At 43.6% G+C, this 22950-nt stretch overlaps 1 protein-coding gene across 1 annotated transcript in view; it reads left to right on the top strand.

The window, feature by feature from the left end:
- Nucleotides 1-3165: 3165 nt before the first annotated feature.
- The window catches only part of LOC130197301 (uncharacterized), a 238870-nt gene continuing 219085 nt past the window's right edge, over nt 3166-22950 (top strand). Inside the window, exon 1 of the mRNA XM_056419900.1 lies at nt 3166-3329. The gene's annotated coding sequence lies outside the window, so the exon portion shown is untranslated. The remainder of the gene's footprint in view (nt 3330-22950) is intronic.

The following is a 22950-nucleotide window of genomic DNA, read 5'->3' as shown; positions in this document are numbered from 1 at the left end:
CATACATCTAATGATCTCTGAGTACCTTAATGATACAACGTGTTCTCTCGCTCACTCTTTTCCCTCCATTTTCCATATCCTTCTTTCATGCCTTTCTTGTCCAATTCTCTCTCTTTTCGCACTCGCTTGTGCACATGCACACGAGTCCACTCGCACACAAAGTACACAGCCTTGGAAAAACACAGTCAGCAGTTTGTGCTCGGAGTCTAGCAAATGAGCTGTCCTATTGAAATAGAAAGGAGAGTGCTCTGTGCTGCAGAAAATGCTGCTTTGGCAAGCCTTACAGAAGAGAGACGTAGGGAAAATTACTTGTTCGGACAAAGAAACATGAGAATGTCCTTTCACTTCAAATGTACCAATTTACATTTAGACGGAGCAGATTACATCCATTTATTCTTTATTTTATTTCTTTTTTACCACGACTATATCTCATCTCATTATCATTGATAAAACACCACTAAGTGGTGTAAGTGCTGTAAGAGAGAAGAGGGGAAAAAAAAGTACAATTTAAAAAATGTATTCCTCTCATTGAATCAGCGTTCTTCCCTCTCCTGCCTGGTACTCCATTGGTTTGAACACTCTCACAGTGCGGTTGGACTCCAGCAGTTTAATGGTGGCTTTTATACAGCTCAGAGCCATTGCATTAAATGAACCTAACCAGCCGTAGTATCTTCTTACATTCTGAAAGTGGGGTGTGTAATAGTGTCCCATCCCACCAACAGAAGTGCATCTTTAGATATGTTGGGTCTGGGCTGGTTGATCGGAATCACTCATCACACTGTTTGATACATCGCAATTTGCAGCTTTATAAAAACATACAAATGAAATAAAGAAGATATTTCTTAAGTTTTCATTCAGCTTTTGAGTTCCCAGACCATTTTGTCAATGTGGAGAAAACCGCTTCCAGTGGCTTAAGTCATTCATTCTAGCGTCTAATTCCCTCTCTGTGACCACTTAAACCGTAAACCTCCTCTTGGTCCTGGTATTCCCCCTTCTCACTCTATCCACCCATTGTAATTAAGTTTCGATTCAGCTCTGAATGGGAATGTTAAGACGGGAGGGTTATCACTGGGCTTCTGAAGCCTCACCCAATGAAACACCTATAGTGACCTCTCTGATTTACCCAACAGGGGTCCCCTCCCTCCCCCCTGATATCCCTCTCCCCTTCACGTCCATCTTGTTGTGTGGTCTCCTCTCTTCAGTTCTCTCATTACTCCCTGCGTGAAGGCCTGGGAGGTGGGTGGCAGGGGAGGAGTGGGGTGGCTGAAGAGGAGGGCTTCTGTCCATGGATGAGTGCGTGTGGATAAGAAGTTGTTTGAATTCATAATTGTGCTCTTGTGAAGGGGGAGATTTGTAAAGCAAGGCTAGGCCCATTGTGTGGCAGTGCGAGTCCGGTGGAGGGTGCGAGTGGCTCAAAGCTAATGTAATCTACGCTATTAGAGAGGGTTAATTAGCTGCTGAACTGGAGCCTGAAGAGCAGGCAGAGAGGGAGAGACACAGAGACGGAGGCCGAGAGAGAGAGACGGAGGGCGGGCAGCAGGGATAGAAAGGTCTTCAGGGAGTCATTAGAGACTGCTTGTTGTAATACAGCCACACAGTCAATAAGGCTCTGAGGAGGAGAAGAAAGGCAAAGACAGACATGGAGGGAAAGAGTTTCACACCATGACACATCTCAGGATGGCCGCAGCTCTGCACCACATTTTAGGGAAACCAGAGATGACTTGGACGGCTTTATTTTCACCTTCTGTTGTCTACGGGGTATTTTACTTCAAATGACAGTGTCACTGCAGTTTTCCCACAGTATAAAACATCAAACATAGCTTGATTATTTACTTGTACAACCAATCACATATGTCATAGACATTTCTCAGGAAAGTCGGTACAAGAAAAAAACAAATAAAACAATGTTCTATTTTATTTTCTTCTATTAAAAATGTATAAAAAAAACTCCTGCAATGTTTCTTTCCTGAAATCATGACACGTTCACTCCAGATAATCCACAGCCATTGTTGTGGGCAGTTTTGTTTCTGACCTATTTTCTTAATCCTGAACTACATCAGCGAAGGACAGCGCTCACGTTTACAACCTAAGCTGTCAGATCACGAGCCTCTCGTGTAACGAGTAGATACACGCGTCCCTATTAAATATGCATCTTTGATTTTGGTGGTGAAATATCCTTTTCAGAAATAAGTATTGATTTCTTGAAAATGGAATGAAACTAGATGCCTAAATCATCACAAACATTGTATTGAATAACAAAACAAAAAAAGTTGGTTGGTTGTTAATTGTTTGTATTGTAGTACACATGAGGATAATATCTATATCTACATATCTTGACTATGTATCATACTTGGCTGCCATTGTTCTGCTGCAAAAAGGCCTACTTTATCCTTTTTCATGCAGGTGGAAATGCTCGTCTTGAAGTAGCTCCAGTGAAGCTCCGCTGGCCGCCGCCAGCAGACTCTTTGTGTCCATCACTGTGGGTCTCATGTCGCTCTGAGCAAAACTTCACTTAAGATGGGTAGTTAGGGCCGGCTCCCTTGCCATTTTAATGCGGATTAATTACTTTGTTTGTGGATGTTTTTAGCTTTTTCTTGACCTTGGGGTGAAAACGGAGAGTAGCAAAAAGAGAGGAGTAGAAAATAAATAAAAAAAGCTTCACAGTAGACTTATACCCTCAATTTAATAGCCGAGTGAGCTGTTTCTCCTGCATCATCAGATCAATGGAGAGTAAATAGCCCACACTTCTTGTTTCACAGTGCAGTATTGATCTTTTCCTCAGCCTCGGCTTCCCTTTCCCCGGGATCTCGTGTCTTTCAACCCCTGGGACTGTGCTGATTGCCATAGATTGGACAAGCTAACAAGCGCATGATGAGGAACCAGGCTTTCTTTTTTCCTCATAGGCTGTTTCATTTTTTCCCTTTGTGGCACTGGCATGAACACAGACAGACAGACATACAGACAAACAGACATACATACACACAGGGAGTTAAAACATCAGATCTACACGGCTCGGCTCCATGAAGGAGTACGCTGCTTCTTTCTTGTTCACGTTGTTCTGTCTTCTTCTACACCGAGAGGATCGACTGGAGCTGTGCCTGTCTCTGGGATGTTAGCCAGGCTGCTGGAGTCTACCAACTGAACTAGAGAGCTACTCACAGATAATGTGTTTCTTCACCTCACTGGGAACTTTATTTTTATTTTTTTCCCCTCCAGCTGGCTCCACGTTTGTTCCAGAATCTTCCATCATCTCTGAAAATATCTCAAGTGTCCTGCGGAGAGCGACACACCCTGTTTGGGCTGGAGGACGGCAGCGTGGCGGCATGTGGGTGAGTTCAGTGTCACGGCAGCATCCAGTTTGCTGGAGTCCAGACCTGGGGGGGGGGGAGGATAGGAGGCGAGAGGAGGAGGCACACCCCTCCCCACACATCACAACCCCCCTGATATTACTGCATAGGCAAATTAGGGTCAGGAGAAAGATCGAAAGGTTGTGTGCATGTGTGTGCGTGACGCTGATGAGAAGTCGTTTGGTATTTAAGCTTTTGCACGTGTCTGTGCACATGCGGGTGTGTGCGTGTCTCCTCGGTTCTGTTCAGTATGCAAAGTTGTAATAAATCTTGTTGATAGCGGTTAAGAGGGCTGCATGTGCTGCCGGGTGGCTCGGGATCAATATAAAGTATGTTTATTGAATCCAATAGTTGTGTTTGTGGAGAAAGGGAATAAGCCAGCTGGAATAAGTAATCAGATGTGCTTTTAAGGCTCATTACCAGCCTGTTGGGCATATAGATCTGTTTTTAAACAGCCTGCTGTATTGGACAAGTTTATGCTTGAATGCAGCCAACATGGTATACTTGCATATTTCAGCATTGTACTTGATCATCAACTTAGTATTTCCATTATCTACTCTTGTTTCCACCTCAAATTTAAAATGACTTTTCAGTAACTATTTAGCTCAATTTAGTATGGTATTTTTCTTTAAGGACAATATAGTCCATTATTATGCACTGTCAGTCAATTGATATTTTTATTTCCTGGATTGAGCATGACCATGTGACCGACTACTCGTCATTTCTACTGCGGATAATAAGAATTAACAATATAATCTGTAATGATGTGATTTTTTGTCAAATCTGGTCAGATTAGGTGTTACAATTTATTAATTTTCTCTATTAAATTCCAAATAAAAAGCTGCATTACAGCCATCCTAATGGATGCTTGTTTGCGTTGGGCTGTGAACTACTTCTTGAAATTAAATTGGACAATATATTGGCTGAAATAACTCCGAACAGTTGAATACTAAATAGTAGACATTCCAAATTAAATAAAGTAAAAATAGTAATTGCACGATAAAACAGAAACATATAGCATTGATATCACAGTATGCAGTCTTGGTATTATTTGTTGAAAAATAGGTCTTGTCTTCTAAAAGGAATTAAAAAATATTTAAATATGGCTTGAAGGAGGAGTTAGCAGGAGCGTCATGCTCGGTGTCTTCTGCCATTAAAAGTGTAAATTCAACAAAGCTAGCAAGCTAATGCAAAGAGTAGCAGAGTTGGAGAATTAAGAAACACTGATGTGTTCAGTCGGTAGTAAAGAAGTATTTTTAATAATTATAATTAATTTACTGACATTTTGATAATTACTTTTGTTCTGGCAGCCCTACTTTCTGTTCACTCTTCCAAATTCCAAATAAAACTTCTGTAATACTTAAATCAATTCCAAAGATGGTCATCCCTGTTATTTGCGCGCACACACGTATATCTTTCTCCCATCCCTCCCTCTCTTCTTGGCTTCCTGTGTTTGCATGTGATATTTTAGGTGACTCTGGGAGGGATGACAGTTCTAACTAGGCCTATTAGGTAACCCTCAGGGTGCCCTCAGCACTGATTTGAGCACCATTAATTTTCTATTATGGAGTGCTAAAGATGTGCCCCTGCACAGTCATTCACCTGGCTTATTGAGTCTCGCACACACCAATTGTGGACTTTTCCAGGCCGGTGTTGCTGAAGGTTTAGTGCGTCCCCTCTGGGGAGCTAATTTATTATTTGCAGATATTGATCTGGCAGGTTAGGCCAGCCAAGCCGTGGCCGGTGTTGACTCTGCTCTGGCCTGTGGTGACTTTAACTCTTTCCAGACTGAAGTAGACACACACTCTGGATGGCCAGTGGCTGTTGGAGCTCTGGTATTAGGGGCTCTTTCAACACTTTTGCTTGTTCATTGGTTTGTTCATTGAAATGCTGAATTTATGGAAGTAATCTGCAACAAAGAGAGAATAGATCTTTATCTTTCTGGAGATATACCTTGTCTTTTCACCACAGACAAACAAATAAGCAGACTTGAAGACACACACACACACACACACACACACACACACACACACACACACACACACACACACACACACACACACACACACACACACACTGTGTGGCCAGTCCAAGGGAAATAAAATCACAGTTAAGAGGAAGGAAAACAAATTTAGAAGGTCAGACAAAACATTTATCAAGCTGTGTGTGTCTGGTGGGTAAATAACAGAGGGACAGTAAAGGGCATGACTCTGAAGCCACCAGATAACCACTGCAGATCATCACACACAGTCTCGAGATGCACCACGGAGAACGGATATTTCTCAGAGGGTTGCCTTCGGAGCATTTGCTCATATTCTTTCTCTTGTATTGCCGTTTTATTTTGAGCATTAAACTGAGACAAATAACGTACATCAGACATATTATTGTACCTCTCCCATTTCAGCCATATAGTTATTGAACTCTTAGGCAGTCGGTTATTTATTAAGACGCAGTCTAAACTTCTTCATTATATGATAACAACACATTTGAGAAAATGTAATTTGAAGCAAAGAAAAATCGGTTCATTCCTATGCTATGATGTAATAGAAAGTTAAGCCCAAAAAAAAGGCTTCTCAGAGAGATGACCAAGAGGGGACTTGAACATTACATTAAACAAAATATCCAGATGTGGTTTTGTGTGTAGAAAGTAGCAGCAAGGGAGATTGTCTATGCTATTGATATCCTTAGCCTGCACAAGCTCTCTCACACACACACACACACACACACACACACACACACACACACACACACACACACACACACACACACACACACAACCACATACTGTATGAATCTGGCCTCCAGCACTAGTCAAACATGCACACACACACACACACACACACACACACACACACACACACGTATGCCCAGGGACCAATAAGTTGCTTCCCACAGGCCTCGGGGCCCTTCAACAACCTCAGACTCAGCTTGGCCCGTCCCAACCCTAATTGGTATTTAATGCTCTTACTGAACCTCAGAGGTCAAAAAGCAGTGTGTGTGAGTGTGTTAGTGTTTGTGTAAGGGTGCTGAGCCAAATATGTCACAGGAGGTATGACCAGGAAAGGGCAAAGAGGAAAGCTCCACATTGCACAACTATGGGGGTTTCCCGTGACGACTGCTGGGTAGCCTGAATGGATGGTGAATGATGATAGATGTCCAGAGAGGAATTATGGAGGATAATGGACCACTATTTTCCTTTATACTGGTTGTTTTGATAGCATTTTACCTGATCTTTATGGCCTCGGACATAAAATAAAGGTCAGGAAATTTCCCAGGGATGAAAGTGCCTTCAACCAATCAGAATGTGTCCATACTCCCTCTGTAAAGGCGATTTCATGGTTGACAGGCCTGTCTGCTGTTGAATTTGGCAGAACCTCAGAAGTCGGCCCATATTCATCTTCCATATTCACGTGAGTCCCGAAAACCCGAGGTGGAGGTCAGAGAGAAGACATCGCTGATGAGGAAACATGGTGGAGTGGATTTTCCACTGCGCTGCTGCCTAGACTCTGCTAATGCCGTTATGAAAGATTGGGCAATTGGCCCGTGGATCCTCGACAGAGGAAGGCAGGGGGAGGAAGCCACCCCGAACTCCCATGTCTCGTTCCATGCCACTTCCCAAACTCAATTGTCTGCTTTCTGCCAGAGACCACAATCTGTTGAGACGCTCCTCGCAGCGGCCTACACTCGGGGAGAGGAAAGGAAAAGGAAATCAAAGAGTTGGCGAATAAAAACTGGAGGGGGTTGAAATACAAAAAATGGGGACATATAACATATCGCCCATTTGGGATATCATATCGTTCTGTCTCTCATCTACCAAATCAGCTTGCTATGAATAAAACCGCATTGTGGGGGGTTTCCTTTCTTATGCTGTGTCTTTAAATATGTAATTATCAAAATTAATCTGCTCTCAGCTGTGTGAGACGAGTCCAGCATCTGGCCAATTCCAGACTGATTGACTATAAAGCGGCACCACGCCTTGATTGAACATAAAGGAAGGGTGGAATTTTATACCCAGCTTTGTTTGCTAAAAATGGTACAAGCTCCTGGTTTATCATGAATGATGATTTTTTTTAAATTGCGTTTACATCCGTTACAGAGCATGGAACCCGCGCCATTACGAATTGCTCTATATATATATAGAAGGAGTGAATGTGGTTCTAAAGCAACACGGGTGTCAATAAGCATCGCGCGCCCGTCGCCGACGTTCCCCCCGTCTCATCGGTAATCGGGCCAACCTGTTTTAGCAGAACACGGCCCAAATCCGTTGGGCCAATTGCCCAATCTTTCATAACAGCATTAGCAGAGTCTAGGCAGCAGCGCAGTGGAAAATCCACTCCACCATGTTTCCTCATCAGCGATGTCTTCTCTCTGACCTCCACCTCGGGTTTTCGGGACTCACGTGAATATGGAAGATGAATATGGGCCGACTTCTGAGGACCGAAAGCATATCGTTAATCTCTTTGTCCCATACGCGGTGCGGCATTCACGGAAATGTCTCATTTCAACTTCATGGTGCTTTGAGAAGGCAAAGCCAATCAGCAAATGTTCATGAATTTGACAGCAGAAGCGTGGAAATTCTATGACAACTAGTTGGATCCGGTGAGCTGGGTGCCAGCACTTTGCATTAAGTTACACTGAGCACTAATTGGATGCTACCTGGCTCCACATCACTAGCAGCTCTGAACAGGATCAGGATCTGGCTCTGACTTCCAGCGAGCTCTCTGGTGTTGCTGGCTGATTACCCTTAGCAAAGGGAAAACCAAAACCATGATGAGAAAAAAATCCCTTCTCTTCTCTCGCACGAGCCCGTGGCCCTGTTGGCACTGTGCGAGCTTTTTGATTTTTCCTGATGTCCCTGAAATTGATTTTCAGCCATGATTGCATCGTCTCTTTGAGGATAATCAAAGATTTTAAATAATTGCTGCAGTATGACTGTCCAATGGGGAATAACACGAATAGTGGTTGCTTCCCCTTCCTGTCGTCTATAGAAAAGTATTAACTGAGCTCTACAGTATGATTTCACAACATTCCTCTTAAATAGTTCCCAGTTGTAGCCATGACACTATTTGTCATATTGGAAATCCCTTTTAAAATCCTATGATAACTCAACATATTGTGAGGTCGCAAGCTTTGGAAAGATGTCTGACTTTGTCATGAGAAAGGATTATTCAGGTCGTAAATATGTAATAACTCATTATTTGTAAACGCTTGATAATATAATATATGACTGATCTTTTCCGAGCTGATTCAAACACAATTCATCAATCATGGAAAGAAAAAAAATGTATGTCCTCTGAATCCTTGCTACGCAAGCTTGACGACACGCCAGCTAACATTTCCCCTGCTTAATCTGGCTGTCATTGGGTTAAAAACATCCTGAGGAAGCGGTTGTGTGCCGTTACTCCTGGCTGCCTCGTGGAAGAGAGACATCGCCATCCCGGAGCCACCCTTTTGTGCCACGGTGAAAGATGGTCTCTCGTTTAACGTGGGAATGTAACCAGTGTTCACAAGAGGAGAAACGGATTGATTAGAGGGCGAGGGAAGATTAATAAGCTGCACAGGGCAGTTATGACACCCATTGTTTTACACAGGCCCTGTAGAGCTGTGCCTCCCAAAATGCATCATTGTGTAAAGTATTGACCTAAAGCATATCGTTAATCTCTTTGTCCTATGTGTTTGCTTTGCTCTCTGAAGTACACTTTTAAACCGTAATAAACTTTTTTATTTTTTTATTTTTTATCTTTCAACAAACTACGCCAGCCGGCTCCTTGAACAAAATATACACATATATATATATATTTATATATTTATTTATATTTATATATATATATACTATGGTTTGTTAGAACGGAACATCCTGTAATATGCTGAGAGGGCAGAATCAGGGGCATTCAACACAGGCAGAGGCATTAAGCTGGAGCTGTGGTCGCCAGCACTCTGTATCTTACTATCACGAGTTTAAGAAGTTCACTTTTCAGATATCTTGTTCTATGGAATGAGAAAATTAGACACCCTCCTGAGATTTTAAAACACAACTGATCCGTTTTCACACCGTGTGTATTTTACATTCTAGAAATACAAAAAGGGACACAAACCCAAATATTATTTTGTATTTATTGTATTTCTTTGAGCTTCATCTGCACTAAGAATAGAAAGCTGTGCACAATAACCCTATTAAAATGGTATTTGTACACAGTAGACGTTCCTTTTTGATTGGAGTGAGTGCCGGCTGTGAGTGAGACTTTTACCTCTGAGTTTTGTGTGGACATAGTTTTCATGCCTCGGCGACAGTGACGATGGATTATGTATTTGTGTTGGTCCGTTCTCATGAACGTGATATCTCTGGAACGCCGGGAGGTAACGTCTTCAAGTTTGTAATGAACGTCCACCTGGACTCGAGAATGAAGTGATTTGATGTTGAGGTCAAAGGTCACGGTTACTGTGACTCCATGTCTGTACTGTTCTTGTGATACCTCAGGAACACCTTGAGCGAGTTGCCACAAACGTACTCTTGCAGTCAAGGATGAACTGATTAGGACTTGGTGGCACATTCTTGTGACGGGATGACATTTTGATGAGTGCGACATGGTGAAGGCATACCACCACAAGGCAGGAATTGTAGTTGTTTGCGTTATGAAGCCGCAATATTATCAGCAATGTTCTACCTCACTACCTCAACCTTGAAGTAAGAATTCTAAACCAAGTTTATCATGTGGGATTAATTCCTTGAGGAGTCTTAAAAATATCCGAGGCGTTTCTTTTCTATACTGCGACGGTGGGTCAGTGGGTAGCAGGTCCGTCTTTCAATCAGGGGGTTGGAGGTTCAATCCCCGCCCTAGTCGATGTGTCCTTGAGCAAGACACTTAACCCTGAATGTCTCCCTGTAGCTGCGTCTGCGGTGTATGAGCGTAACAGGATTGTAAGTCGCTTTGGATAAAAGCGTCAGCTAAATGACGTGTGATGTAATGTAATATACTGAGTTAGTTTCTCAATAATAAATCTTTGTATTATGCTCAATCCTAAACAAACGCATACTTCCTAAACCTTTAACATAAAAAGAGTCAGTCCAGGACAAATACACATTCATTTATTGTACACATACTCTTTAGTGCAGCACAATTTCATGACCAGGCAAACTTGTCAGTCATAAAGATAAATGACGACCATAAAGTTACATACTCTCATGTACGTTGCTCTGTTTTAAAAAGCAAGTAAAGAGATATAATAATAATGAATTAGCATTTAAATGTTGTTTAGATATATTGTGAAGTGTATACTTGGGATGGCGCTTGGCAAAGTAAATCTCAGCACACATACAACTGTTACAAACGGGTTTCTAATAAAGTATTGTAATTATAACTAACACTTGGATTAATCTGCCATATTCACCATCAACAGCTTTTGCATGCTGTCATGGATGGAAAAATAATGCGTTGCACAACAAAAATCTTTCACGCAAAATGTTTTTAAGTGCTAATGGAATTTCTGTATGAAGAGTGAAGTGTATTCCAATTAGTCAAATGGCAAAGCTTGATGTTATCTGAAAATTAGCTTTCATGTGAGATTTTCTCCCCTTGTTTTTCCCCTCACTAGCTGGAGGCATGGCTTTGTTCCCCTTTCTATTTAATTTGCTGCCAACCTGTTTTATTTATTTCTGTGGTTGCAGAAATTGCCTTTTGACCTTGATGATTACAAAAAGTAAGTGCATTGAAAAGGCATTGATATCTAGAATTCTGTGGGCTGATGCACACGGTTGTTCATCTGCCTACCTTGAAGCGCTCTCAGTTTTGCAATGGTCAGATCTGAGTTCTCGCTCTGCTGTTTTTCATTATTTTAAGAGGGCACAGGAGAGCTTTTTGCCAACGACCTTATAAACTTACATTTAAAATTCATTTTTTCATTTCCCAGCGCATGTATGCCCACGCACACACCACACCATCTGCAACAGAGACACACAATGTATCCCAACACACATGTACACACAATCATACTGAAGGCAACCTCCATAATGTGCAAAAAGTGACCATTTTCTGCTCAGGAGGAACACAGACGCTGCTATTTAGCCTCCGATAACCGTCAGCTGACAATTATTTACCGTTGCATTTTTGGGTAATATACAGTATAGAGTGGGACCAGTTTAAATTGATTATGTAATAAAGTAACTGTGCATGTAAATACTAACTCAGGGTTAAGTTACTCTTTATTCACACACTATGGGACGCCCTGCAGCCATGCATATGTACTAGTATTGCTTTCAGAGCCTATTTAGAGCCTTCCAACATACAAATAAATGTGAGGACAATAGGAATTAAAAACATAACTGATACCGGTTTTCAGATGAGATATGCCTCGTTTTACAGATCATCTCCCTCTTTCCTCTCCATCGCACAATCTTGCGCTCTTTGTCTCTCATTTTCTCTCTCTCTCTCACATTCACACCGACACACACACAAACTCACACTCACACACACACACACACACACACACGCAGTATAGCCATATCAATTTTGACACTTGTGAAATATGGAAGTAATGATTTCTACAGTGGATGAATGGCTGAATGAGCCTGCAATAGGGCCATATCGTACAATGTTCACCTTGGGGTCACTCATTTGATTCAGGGGCTGCTAGGTAGTGATTTGAAATAATTTCCATCTAATGGTGGAATAGAAGAGACGGAACCTGACGAAAGGCGTCTCAACGGTCCCTTAGCTCGTGGTTTCCTTCATAATACAGAATAAACCATTAAACCCCAAACTGCTTCCTCTACCTGCTGCTGTGGAGTGGATTTAGTGGCGGTGGTCGTCTTTATATGTATGAGTTAGTGTGCCTGAAAACCGAGTTTATCTTGTGCTTCTTATCTTAGTGACGGACCATTCAATCATGTGTTTACGGTCGCACCGCAGCGCTTTCTCGCTCTTCTGTACCGTTGGCAACCATTTTGGGTCGCCGTTGAAGAGCGTTTTGTTATTCTAGCAAGTGAACAAACATGTCAACACTTTACGAGGATTCTCCGCAGTGGCCTCATGGATACCTGTAAAACAATTTCGCTGTCGCATCACATTCCCCACGCGGTGTAGGTTCATGCTCACATCTCCAACATGGAAATGGTTTAGTCCATCCGTCACGTCTCTGGTCATGTCTCCCCCGGCCGCTCATCCAGCCGTATCAGGCGACCAAAACAACCTCTTCTTTTTTTACTCTAAACGTATAACAAGTTACATATATATATATATGATTTGCAAGCATTTCACACAATGTTGATATATGGTCATTTTAATACATTTGAAAATACATTTTTGCAATATTTAACCCTCCTGTTAACTTCAAATTTACTAACATATTTTACCCTCGGGGTCAATTTGACACCAGCAATTAAAACCTCCAGAAAATTATTAGAATTAATATTGTTTCCCAAGTTTAAGTGTGAGGTACTTTGATTGTTTGTTGGCTAACCTAAATAGCCCTTTAAATAAATAAAAAGGTGATATTTCTTATATGTTTTACACAGTGAAAAACAGCCTGGGGTCAAATTGACCCCAAAGAACACCGATGAGTACAAGTTGTGTTCAGGACAGTGAAAACATATCATCATGTGAATTTCATGTTTTCCCAGTTGTCCCCAATAAATTAGGAAAAGTCATGAAATATGAAGCAAAAAAAATGATGTCATTCATTTTTTTTAGAGACGTTAAACATTGAATGACCCCAAAGGTAACAGGAGGGTTAATTAATATCTTTTACGATTCATCAATATTTGTCACTGATAATTACATATTGTCCTCCTATTTTGGTGATAGTGATTCGATAATAATTTCCGGTTATCATATTTAAAGTAACACAAATTGTAAAGAGATGGACAATTCCGACGTTCCCTTGTGTGTGTGTGCAGTGCACTGTACTGTGCTGAATGTACAGTGGATGAAAGAGTGTTCGGGGGGCTGTAGAGTGGGCAATAAAAGAAAAGCTGATTTGGGCTCTGCAGTGTTTCAATGTTTTTCTCTGCTGCCCTTTCAAGCTTCGAGAGGCCCGGTGGGGGCCGGAGTGTGTGAGGCTGCAGTGCAGGGAGCACGGGGCACCGTGTAGGCCGAGGCTCAGCATCTGCCAGCCCAGAAGCTCCGTGGTTTGTTCCTTTTCCAGCACATTCTTCAGTAATTATCTGTGATAAACTCCTCTGCAGTCGAGCCACAAATCCACGTCAGAGGCCTGGCTTACCAAACAACTCTGAGAAAGCCGCATGCATACAGGGCCTTGGAAATGCACGATTGCCCTCACAGAGACACACACACACACACACACACACATTTGCATTCTCACACTTAGATTCACACAAACAAAACGTTGGGCTGCAGTGGGTTTTGTCTTCTGGAGGCGGAGGAGGGAGAGGATAATCCTGGCTGCCACATTGACACTCGGCAGAGTTCAGACTTCAGTGGTTCCTGTCTGCCCAGCACTTTCCCCTCTTCCCACTAAGTTCCTCAAAGTCCCCATGACAAATAACCTCTTGATACTCTCCACTATGCCAGCGTTGGCAAAACAAGAAGTCCTGCTTCTACTTCCTGGCTGTGAACAACTTTGACGACTCAAAGCTCGACAGACAGAAGCGATGGTTGTTTTGTTCAGTGTTGACCTCCTCTCGCGTCGTTCCCATCGCTTACCTTGGAGATGTTGTTCGCATTGCTATAATTAGCCGTCCATGCATTCAAGTTGTTAAAATAATCAGATTTTGTACCGTATTTTGCAACAAATTGGGGCAGAAAAATGAAGAACAATGGCCTGGTTTTGAGTTCAAAGAAATAATAACCATATTTTCTTGCCATGTTTATTTTTTATTTTTACAAGGGTTCTTGGATCTTCGTTTTGCTGTGTATTATCTAGTCTGATGCCAACAGAACAGGGGCAGGGGATGACAATGGAGTGGTGTTCTGCAGAAGACTGAAGGCTGTGCCAGCAGGATAAGAGAAAGTGAAAAAAAGGAGTGGGGGTTTCATTAGCATAACTAGCGGGATGCCCAGAACCTTTCTGGAGTGGCATGTTTACGGCACCAAGCTTGGCAAGAGCACACTCATTTTATAGGGTTTATTAAGGAGACAAGGGGAGGCACAAGCAGGATTTGGGATATTGTGTGTGTGTGTGTGTGTGTACTCGCATGTGTGTGTGTGAGCAAGCGAGCGTCTGCTTTTATGTGTGTGTTAGGCTGTTTGGTTTGCATGTGTGGGGTCCGTGAGGAGGTGTGCTCGGTTTCAGTGGCTGTGAGGCGGCATCGAGCCCAACTACTTCTACATGTTTGTATTTTGGCTTAAGTGCCCTTTAAAAGCAATTTAATAGAAAGTGCATTCATAAGCCACTCCTCAAGAATGATCCCATTTCAGAGGAGCGGAGAATGGGGCTCTTTGTTGTGCTCCGCGCCTTTCATCTCTCTGAGGTCATTTTCACAGAGCAAACAGGGAGACTCATTATCAACCTGCACCTGAGGGGTCAGAACCTGAACCCTTCTCCTCTCTCCCTCCCTGGCCGCCCCCTCCCCTTCCCCTCAACCGCGCCTCCGCTTACCGCAGCCGCTGGGCCGCACTCGGGTTTATTAGCGCAGAACATCTTTTCCAGTGACTGAGCTTGCCCTTATTGTCTCCAGCGGTCAGGGTCAAGTCAAGGGCGCTCAGCCTAGATTGGAATCATTTGTCACATGGTCCCGGACTGGAGCCGATTTCAGCAGAGGCCAGGGCGAGGCACACAGCGGTTCCAACGCCACCTCTGACACGGGGAGCCGGGGAGAGCGGCCACCGGACTACGCAGATGGCCTCGACATATTATACAGTCACTGCTTGCCAACAGCAGAGACCCTCTTTGTCCATATTTTGCTTGCAGATATAAGGGGAATAAAACGGGAGGCTAGATTGAGAACACACAGGGAACGTGCTCTATGGGTAGAACATAAGATTCCAGGTTCTCAAACCTCTGTCTCTCTTTAACAGTCCAAAATGTCTAAATTCCCGTGATAATAAGGGCACCTTTAAGTCAGGAAGGACAACAACATTTCCGGCAGAGGACTTATCCCTTACATTATGTAAAGTGTTGTGATTTGGTCTGGGAGCACAGGGAAGGTTGTTTTCCCCCTTGCCCCCTCTCTTCGTGGTCAACAGGAGCTTGCATGAACAATGGATGGTGCTGAGCTAGCATGTGGAAAATGACTTTAATACACCATATAGAATGGCTTATTGCTTTTGTCAATAGGACTGTGGAGAAGACTGTATGTTGCCGCTTGGGAAGGTTAGACCTGTCAAAGGGCCACAGTGACTGATACCCGGGCCCTGCTTATGAGGTCCGTAATGGGTGTGCACATGTGTGAGGGGGGAGGGGGGGGGCACTGACTGACAAGCAAAGTTATAAAGGTTACTTATAACATACACCTTGCCATTAAGCCTTAGATTAGTCCATATTTTTAAAACTTTTATTTCTGAGGCTATTTCATAAATGGCCCAATAGGATGTCGAGGTGGCACTAAAAGTGCTCCGCCATGAAACACTGTGAAATAACAAATATTAACAGAACCCTGAATCAAATGAACAATATGTTTTCAGCGATCTACGAAAGAGAAAAAAGTAATAGTGGGAAAAACAAGGGGAAATGAAAGATTGAGCATCGGGCCATTTGAGCTTGTTTTCCTTCAGAGAGGGCAAGTGTGGAGGTGAAGGTCACGGAGAGACTAAGCACACGGCTCATAAACAGCACAGCTGGAGGAATCATTGAAATATAGCCCTTTGTTTTCTCTGGGCCGTAATTGGCCTTGGAACCTTCTTCCCCTTCTCCGTCTCTCCGTCTCTCTCTCTCTGTCTCTTCCTTTCCCTGTACGTGTTCTGCACCAGCATGGTGCAGTTTAGAGACCCAGACGGCAAAGGTTAATGACTTTGGGGTCAAAGGGCACACCTGCGGTCACAAACAATACACAATACAATAAATACGGGGAAACATGAACAAACATACTGGGAAATAACTGCCAGAGAAATATAACGCTGCTTCCACCCACATAGGTTTTTGGTAAGCTGAAACTGTGATTAATACAGCGATAATATTGTTATATTTGATCATTCTTTGTATTATAGGTCAAGCAATATCATTTCAGATTATTTCGTCCAAATTTAAATTGATTGAAGGTCAGGAGTGGGTTGTGTTTTCAACATCATATGTATAAAGGTCAGTTATATTTTATTTAAAATGTTCTACTTCAACAAAACATCATGAAATAATTTAGAAAATCTAAAAAAAACAATAACAACAACTTACCTTTTTTCTTTGTTTGGGCTCCACTGAGACTGTGAAGCATGAGATGATGGATCGGTCATATCCATAAAGCCATGTCCCCATAGTTCACACCATGTTGCGTGAAGCAGCTAAATAATATTCTTGGTGGCCTTTTCGTAATTGTTGCAGACGATAACAAATGGCGGGCTCATTTCTTCCTTTTTTTTTTTAGATCGTAACTTCCTCAGCATTCTGGGTCGGTCCACATGAGCTGACCCGGGCCCGGGAACACCCGCGGGTTGAGTTTCAACAGATGTTGAGGTCACCGAGCACCGTGGTATCCTCCATGAATGTGTTTTGGATATTCTCCTCATAGTTTAGCAAGCAGGTCAGAGTGAAAAGAAGGGACATGTCTTTACATTCTGTGCAGTCCAACTTTAAATTCAGTTCTCAGTTTGACTTCGAATTCAATCAATTATCGACAGTAATCAATACGATCGATGAATCTATCTGCCGTTAATTCAAAACAAGTGTGCCGATATAATTTAAGATGCTCATATTTTATTTGTGAAATCAAAGGCTTCATGTTCATGAAGTTGACGCTGGTGGAACACCTCTTGCGGGATTAATTTGGGAGGCGGCTGTCGCTCCTCCTGACTGGAGGCCTGAGATCTCTGAGTAGAGAGGAGAAAAAAACAGTATCAGATCCAGCCCGAGATAGCAGGGCTTTGCCGTATAATTACCATGTTAACCCAGATGATTCTCTCTGATCTCTGCAAACATCAGGGCGCAAGCCCCGCCAGGCCGGCTTAGGCACGGATCTGTCACCGTGCACTGTGGGACACTGGATGTGTGTTAGCGTGCTAGCAGTAGGACTTTTGGTGTGATCTGCATATGCTTTATTTTAAACCCCTTGTGTGTTTTAGTTCACACAGTTCAGGCGCTTAAATCTTTTAAACTCCAGAAATGTAAAAGAAAAAGAAATGCAAATATTTATATGAAAGGTCTGCATGAACTATAAAATCTTCCTTCGTTGTTCCCGTTTGAAAATGTATTAAATGTGTTACGCCTTGCGTGCTACATTCAGACATCATTATCTGATTTCCACCATGCTCTAAAATGTCAAGAAAAACCGTATTGTTTAAAATCATATCTTTCCGTATTTTTTTAAATTCTGTTATTCTACACCTAAACCTCTTTTTTAATCTAAACCACACAAAGTAGGGATGTGTGAGATGAGAGACCCGTTCCTTCATTGAATGTTATCCCCCTGAATGCGAGTGGAGATTCTTGCTTCCTAAGCCTTATTGATCTGTGGGCGTTTTTTCTCCCCCATTCTCTAAAGTCACTAAGCTTGCATCAATTCATCTTAATCTGTTTGCTCGTTAAACCCGGAACAAGGCATGTCTTGTTTCCTGGTTGTAGGAGTCTCTCGGCTGGCTTCCCTCACATCCTTCCTAGCTGGGCTTCTCCTGGGTGGCAACAAGAGGCTTTTCATATCGAATCAAGTGTTATTGAGTTTCCCCACACACCTCTTATATTCCCCCCTCTTTTTCGGTCTCTCCATCACTTTTTCTCTTGGTCTCTTCCATCCACTTTTAACAAAGCATTCCTTTAATGACTGTGGGATTATGGGCCAACCTTTTTCAGCCGGTCTGTGGACTAGCCTGTAATCTGACCTCATTACATCCCTTGTGACAAGCTCCTGGGTCACCACAGAGTGACTATACCGCATACTTCTGAGAAGCCAAGCAGCACACGAGCCCCTACCCCGAGATGAGACTCAGTCAACCGAGTCAGGCGTCCAGGCCACCCTTTCCTCATTGCGATTCCTGTCCAGCAAAGCGTAATATCCCTTGATCCTGTTCACTTCCCTTAACTTCTCCTCCATTACACCACTGCCAAGATGAATGGTCGTTTGTGGGGCCAGATGAAAACACAATTGTGTGGGTCCAGGCATGGCGGTGTCACTGATAAATGTGGAAGGGACATGTTACACAGGTTCCTAATTTTCTGACAGAGTTAGAAGCAGCGGGCCTCTTCCTAATCACCATATCGCCGTGTATCCATTTCCACGCAGACGACGACACACACCACTGCACTGTGCGCCCTCCTCTGCCTGGCCTTTCAGACTGCTTACAGACTACACACAAGTTGCATGGTCTCTGGTAGTGTGTAACGTTATTATACAAGTTTATGTTCTAAATATCGACAATTATTGCTTACTTAACGGCTCTTTTAAGATCTATATTAACAGGCAATAAAACATTTTTCTTTTTTATTTGAGCAACAGTGTGCTTTATTACAAAACAACAATACAGTACAGTAAATAGTGTGTTTATAACACAACTACATTCAAATAAAGTGTATATGATGTGGTTATTTTTGTTCACAATAATAGGACTCTTAAACCAACGACTTATTTTCTTCTATACCTTCTCTATTTATCCCTTTTTCTCTTCAACCTTCTGACTCCAGAACTCATACAGGCAACTTTTTCACCCCTCCTCCCTCTACTCAGTCCATCCCCCTCTCCATCCCCCTCACTCCCCCCGCATGTCCCTCTATCCCACCAGCGTTTGAGGGGCAGGTGTTGACAGCAAGCTGGCATATTGTCAGGCCTACTATGCAGGATTGTGCGGTTGCACTGTGCTTGAAAGGACAAGGGAGGCCAAGGCAGGTCCATTACATCACCCCCATCAACACTGATTGGGCTCAGGACGGGGGTCCGTGCATGCTCACGAGCGGTTGGCCCGGCCCGGCCCATATGCCTTTAATACAGGAACAGATGTGGAGCGCAGACCCTGAGCTCTCACTCCCCTTATTACCTCCTTCTGCCCTCCACACTGCCTCAAGCCAGTCATGTTGTCCTGGGCCACGCTTAGTGGGCAGCTAGTTAAACAGGTTTAATGGGAACTAACTGGCATGCTAAAATGGTTGGGTGGAGATTATTTTCATTTCAGATGGCCTTCGCCCAGAACTGTCTTTTTTTTATTTTGTTCTACATGGAGAAAAAGGGGGGGGGGGAGCAATAGTCAAAGGGGCGAGGACAGAAAAATTAATTGTTGGCAGATGATACCAAACTGGTACATCGTCAAGCTGTTTGGGGCATGCCTTCTTTTACAAACACACCAAATGCACCAACAATGGTTTAGAGAAATGTCTTTCTCTAGTTTGGGATATTTGGGCTACAGTCAGTGATGACTGTAGCCCAAATAAACTCCATGGGCCGAAAGGATACTGCCTAAATATGTTTTGAACAACAGTGATGGGACGCCCATTCCTCGAGAATTACTCATGGTCCCAGAAAACCTCCACCATGGGCACATCCATGCAGGAGTCTCTGGTGGGGAGCAGGTGGGAGAGGCTCTGCCATGTCTGTGGAGTAATTTGTTGGACCTGAACCAGTGGCAACTAGGGAGAGGGATTGTGCCATACCCAGTAGAGAAACCCCATACCTAGACCTCATATATGGGATTCAAATGAGCCCGAATGAATCCCTTGTGATTGAAGTTTGTCACAGCGATGTTGCACCTCCAGCTGCTGTTGCAGGGCGCTAATGCCCCTCTGAGTCTGTTCAGTGTGGCCGAGGCAAGACTGGGCATGTTTGGTCTGTCGTCTAATTCCAGCCTTTATGTCGGCTGGGTTAAAGCGAGGACGGGAGGTATCGACGGAGGCACGCGCACATGGATGGAGGGAATAGCGGAATCAATTGTGAACGAGTGGCTGCATGGAGGTAAACACAGGAACAAGATGGGAAGAGAAGGGAAACAAAAAGAGGCATGACAAAGCAGAGTGATATGCTGATAGTGAAGCAACAGACAAGAGGCAGCAGGGGTGGACTCGTATCTCCTCAATAGCATCCCTCTCCTGTTAGCTGTGCCAGAGCGGCACAGACACAGCGAATCAGGTCCGGAGGTCTCTGGCAGCTATTTCCTGGAGAGGGATTACCGACCCCTCCTATTGGGCGGGACAAGGCCTCCCGGTCTGAATTCATCAGCGACACGGCGTACGAGATGTAGGAAGCAGGTTAATAGACACTCATCAGACATCTGCCGCTGGGTTACCGTCCAATAATCTTCTCCCTGGATCTGCTGCCAGCAATTGATGACCACATTTTATCCCCTAAACCCTTCAACTGCCCTCCCTCCCTCCCTCGCTCGCTCGCTCGCTCCCTCCCCACCTCTCTGTTCCTCCCCACCTCTCTTCTGAGTACACACTGTTACACACAGACTAATGCACTTTTAGAGCAGTCTGTGGTTGGGTCAACACGCACACACGCTTCCACCCCCATCCTACCTATCCCCCCTCTTATACTCCTCTGATGGCAGCAGACTTTTTCAATTTGAAAGGCCACTTCTGATGGAGTCTGGTGACAGATTCGGGAGGCCAGTGTGGCTCAGTGTGGCTGTCTGATGAAAAGTCAGCTGTCATACAAGAGCCAAGCATAATCCTCCCTTCTAAAGAACATGGCCTACATCTCCCTGGCTTCAAACCACTTTCTGCTCACAGCGTCAGTGTGGAACGACATTTTCTGTCTACTTCTGTTTTCTTCTCCGTCTTTGTCTTTCTGCATTTTCCGAACGCTCTCATGGTCTCTTGCTGTGTCTTTTTTACTCCCACTCTGTCTTTTTATTTTTACAGTTTTAGCAAGTGACAGTAACACTTGAATAGTTTTTTTCTTTGCTTCTCTCTATCCAGCTAGTCGACATGCCTTTTCTCCGGGGTTGCATGCATGTTTTTTTCCAATGTTTTCCCCAATTGCACCTTTCCATAGCAAAGCTGTCTTTCCATGTCACTTGTTTCCATCAATACTCATTTAAATTGACCTACATTTGCATCAGTTATATACTGTTGTTGACTTGATCTTTCATTGGATTTGTTTTAATCAATACCCCCCCCCCCCCTCAGAACTTAAATGTTCCCTGTAGCCTTTATTAGCAAACATAACTTTTTTTTTTCCTATTGACTAATTTCAGAATTCAAGGTAGTATCACACTGCGGGGCTTCTAATGGTTCTCTTAATGATTTCATCCACATGATGGTGAACATCGTGTGGCTCCTCTCTTATTGACTGTTTTCTCAAGCGGGTTCAGAGGGCAAGTAGAGAGTGAAGCTCCCTCTCTGCCAGGTTATTTATGACTTTTCTTCCCCAAAGTTATTTTTCTTTCTGTGATTGCGGTCCGGTGTGTTAAATCCGACGTGTTGGGAGATTACTCAGCTGGCCGTCAAGTGCACATGGTCAATTTGCTATGATGAGAGGAACTGGCTCACACAACCCCTGGAATCTCAGTGGAATCTCTGGGGGGAACTCCTCTCAACACACACACATTCACGTAGGACGCCAATGTGGTAGTCATTTCAGCCGCCACAATCAAATAGAGGTTCAATCGTTTCCACATTTCTTAAGATAACATTATGAGAGGGAAAGAGATCGGAGGGCCAGGCCAATCAAAAAATTTTCTGTTTGGTGATGTTTCTATGGAAGCAGAAATAATGGGGTCACAGGATGAAAGGTGAGACATGTGTAAGAACAGTTCCTGGGTTCAGCAATAGGGCAGTGCCACTTGTTTCTGACTTCACACACGCACAGTTCACTCCTGTCAAAGGCAGCCTGTTAGAGATGCCCTATGGCCACTCCTCGTAGCAATTGGTGCAATTGGACCTAATAACTTTGGGAATTACTAGAAAAACAGGAGGGGGAGGTGGGGTCAGTAACAATCTGTGGGACGAAGCACATGTTGTAGTATTTAGGTACACATCTTTACGTTCTCAATGAGTAAATCACGTGAATGTTAATACATGAATATTAAGAATGGCTGTGTTTCGTAGCTTCAGTGCTATTTGTTCGCTTGAACTATTCATTTTCCCCTCGAGTTTCGGGAAATGCTCTGAAGCGTGAAAGGGGAGTGGTCACTCGCAAAAGAGTTATTCATAACTGCTGATCCTTTTGTGCAAGGGATCTATGTCGGATGGGGGCGCGTTGAATTCAGGCCGGTACCCGCCTGTGGGTCTCAGGCGGACCATGAGACTTGTAGAATGGGCACCGGGGCGTTCCCTCTCTTCACACTTGAGCTCTGCCCAGCCATGCTGAACCCCCCGGCCTTCATCTCTTCTCTAGGCCATCATCTCGTGTCTCCCAGCGACAGAGTAATGAAGTGGGGACCATTACGGTCACTGTGGCTAATACTGAGCTAATGGAGTTCAGATAGAGGACCAGCCCACCTCTGCCCATTAAAGTAGGCTAGAGCAGTTAAGCACGATTAAGAAGTGGGAAGGCTGAACCTTCGGAGCTATCCTTTTGAAATTCAAATATGCTCTTCATTTTTGTGGGTGACTTCACTTAATTGACTTTTAATGCTCT

The sequence above is a fragment of the Pseudoliparis swirei genome, chromosome 7, assembly GCF_029220125.1.
Source record: "Pseudoliparis swirei isolate HS2019 ecotype Mariana Trench chromosome 7, NWPU_hadal_v1, whole genome shotgun sequence".
Taxonomy (NCBI): Eukaryota; Metazoa; Chordata; class Actinopteri; order Perciformes; family Liparidae; genus Pseudoliparis; species Pseudoliparis swirei.
The sequence above is the reverse complement of the archived record's forward strand: the minus strand, read 5'-3'. Positions and strand labels throughout refer to the sequence as shown.